Source organism: Pteropus alecto, unplaced genomic scaffold (genome assembly GCF_000325575.1).
Source record: "Pteropus alecto unplaced genomic scaffold, ASM32557v1 scaffold461, whole genome shotgun sequence".
NCBI lineage: Eukaryota > Metazoa > Chordata > Mammalia > Chiroptera > Pteropodidae > Pteropus > Pteropus alecto.
The window spans coordinates 1,365,102-1,368,519 of NW_006431079.1; positions in this window are offsets into that span (position 1 = coordinate 1,365,102).

Genomic DNA, 3,418 nt, shown 5'->3' on the forward strand with positions numbered 1-3,418 from the left:
AGGGAAAGAACAGGAAATTTGAATTAGATATGCCCTGGAGCATGTGGGCGTAACCGCATCTCTGAGGTACAGTTTGTGCCGGACTCAGAGAAGCATGAAATTTTAAAAATCAGAACAATCATTTAGAATTTCAGTTAGGACATTGCTGCAGTTAAACCATAACACCGTGCCACGTTCTCAGCTGAAGGAGGCAGGGCCTGGGTTTCTTATTCATTTTGGCACTTTTGTTTTAAACAACACATTTTTATTCAATTACTCCAGAAACATTAAGTACCTTCTCAGGGGCCAAGGCACACTGCTGGTCACTCTAACTCTAAAGACAAATAAAACTTGATCTCAGCCCTGGGCGGGAGAGAAGCCAGACAAGTAAACAAAAAATGTTATGTAGTGCATGCCGGGTGTGGTGGAAAGCCTGGTGCATGGAATACGTCTTTTACCTGCAAGTGTAGAAAATCAAGGGAAGGCTTTATAAAGGAAATGATTCTTACACTGAATCTTGTTTCCAGCTTTTAAAGTAATTCCTTCCTTCTCCCAGTCATTTTATACATTTGTTGGGTATTTATTTCTTCTACTCTGTGTGAGGACGTGGGTGCCAAGAATTCAACGTACTGGGGCTGTGGACCAAGAACACTTCCCTTCCCACGAGAACTCAGGCCATTTTGCCTCAGCTTTCTTCAAGGACCTCCCAGTTTAGGCAAACAGTTGGCCAAACTGAGTTGGAAAAAAAAAATGTTAAGAGTTTACCTCTAGGAAGGGGACCTGGGCTGTGGGCTAAAGGGGTAGAGGAGAGACTTCTGTACCATTTGAATTTATATTGAAAGAGAAAAAAATAAACCAACAAATATTTAAGTAAGGGCTCTATTATCACCAAGAAGATATTGAGCACCCAAGCCAAATCAAAATACTGCAATAAACAAATAGAAAAAGTCCCTACACTCAGGGACTTCATTTTCTATAAGGGGCTAGTAATAAACAACACGCTTGAGACAGATAGAAGCCTGTTAAGGAAATACAGCAGGATGTTATGAAAGAGTGAAAGGGGGGAGGGGATTTGAGCTTGCAAGGATAGCAGTAGGGGATAAAGAATTCCTATTAGGAGGGGCTTAGGAACAACAATCTAGTGGGATAAAAGTGTCTATAGGGCTTTAAAGTTCCCATTTAATTAGGAAACAAGCACACTATTTTTATATACAACTCATACACATAAGGAATATAAGTTTTATAAAGTTATTTTTACTTACATTTCACATGAAATTGGGAAAATGTCAATTACCCATATCAAAAAATTGTATTTGTCATCAGGAAAGAGAGGAAGCTTTGGAGGGAGGGTGCTAAAAACCATGCCTTGGCTTTAGCAGCCAAGAATCAAAGAACGCTTCTCCTTAAAACACATAAAAGGGCAGATTTCCTTCCAAGAGCTTAAAATTGAATTTGGATTAACATGTAAAAAAAGCATTTATACATCAGTTAGCAAATGTCTGTAGAAGACAGGTGTTTACTTTTACTGTATGTCTTCAGGGAATTCCCCATGTGATAAATACTAGAATGTGTTTCCATTATTAAAAAATCCAGCTTGACTTTAGCCTTTGAAAAATGTTTGAACGACATATATATGGCAAAGTGTTAATATTCATAGAAATGCTACACTAAGAAAAACTGGAAATGTAAGTGAGCATTAAGTTCATGAAATCTGTCCAATATCAAAACAAAACTACATTAACAAACTTTAAATACCCACTAAGGTCCAGAATTCACGAAGAGTGTATTCTAATCAACTGCTAGTGAGATCGTAAATTTTTTTTCTGGAGAGCAGTTTGGCAGTTCAAATCCTTTGACCCAGTAATTCTCACTTCTATGAATATATCCTAAAGAATAATAAAACATATACAGAAAAAAACAACGCAAGAACGACGAATATCCACCATGGGGTTATTTATACCTGAAAAATTAATAAACTTTTATGTGCGACAAAAAGGGACGGATTAAATCAATTTGATAAGAGTTGCGTTTAAGTTTGCAGTGAGCTGGGCCAATCCATTTTTTCCAATTCTTGCCCACGTGCTGGCAAACAAATACAAACACGGCGGCCACGTCTCGGTTTTATGCTAGGGCCAACTGTGGTGTTTATTTTTACTTTGGATAAGTCTGAGGTAGACTGCAGAGTGGACCACCGCCTGGGGGAGCTCACCTCGCTGCAGACACATTCCCACCCTAACAGCCACCTTGAGGGGAAACTGAGGCTCCACAGGCCGCGCCCACAGCCGATGTCCTCGCATCGAGAACTGGCGCCTCCGTCTTCTAGCGGATTCGGTGTCCGGCCTAAGCAATCGGCTCGCACAATCCGGAAAGGTCCTGAGGCTGGAGTCAACATTTCCGGCTCAGACCTCGACTCGGGAACGTGACTGCCCACAGCCACTCCCACAAAGCCCCGGTGCCAAAAGGACGAGAAACAGAAGGCCAGTCTCCCCGGACAGCGCCCGAGGGCCACGGCGGTTCCGCGCTCGCCTCGACCCGCAGGGACCCCGAGGCGCTCTCCGGCCCCCTGTCCCAATTCAGACCCGGGAGCGCGGGAGGGACGGCTAGGACAACGAGTCCAGGTCGGCGTTCGACTCCCCCTAGCCGACCCGGGCTTCCTTCGCCCACTCCCAGAGGCGCCGCCTGAGCTCTCCAACTCGTCCGGGTCCTGGCGGCGCCGAGCCAACCTCCCCGCAGGCTGGCTCGCTCATACGCCAGAGGGGAACGGGGGGCGTCCCCGCCCAGTCCGGGCTCCGCGCCGAGTGGAGGGCGGGGCCACCGGGTTCGCGCCAAAATCACGTAGCTAATCCCTCCCCCGCGGGCTACGTCGCGCCTTTCATTTTTTTCAAACCCGGGACTGGGCGGGGATTGGTGGGCTGGACACTCACGTGATTAACGGTCGCGGGAAGCCGCGGAGCCCGAACTCGCGGCTGGACCTGCGGAGACCTTAGCCTCGGCGCCGGGCCGCCCCGCCTCTCCCGGGCAGTCCGCATCGCCGCCGCCACCGCCACCCGCAGCCCCGAGCGTACCGGAGCCGCAGCACACCGCCACGCAGACTTGCCGCCGCGGCCCCCAGACGCGCCCAGTCGCACGTGGCGGACCCGCCCCCTGGGCCTGCTGTGTCCTGGACTCCGCGGGTCCAGGCTCTCCGGTCCTCTGCCCTGACCACAGGGGCGCGATGAGCTTCCTGAGCCGGCAGCAGCCGCCGCCGCCCCGCCGCTCTGGGGCCTCGTGCACCTTGCGGCAGAAGCTGATCTTCTCGCCGTGCAGCGATTGTGAGGAGGAGGAGGAAGAAGAGGAGGAGGAGGGCAGCGGCCATAGCACTGGGGAGGACTCGGCCTTTCAGGAGCCCGACTCGCCGCTGCCGCCCGCGCGGAGCCCCACAGAGCCCGGCCCCGAGCCC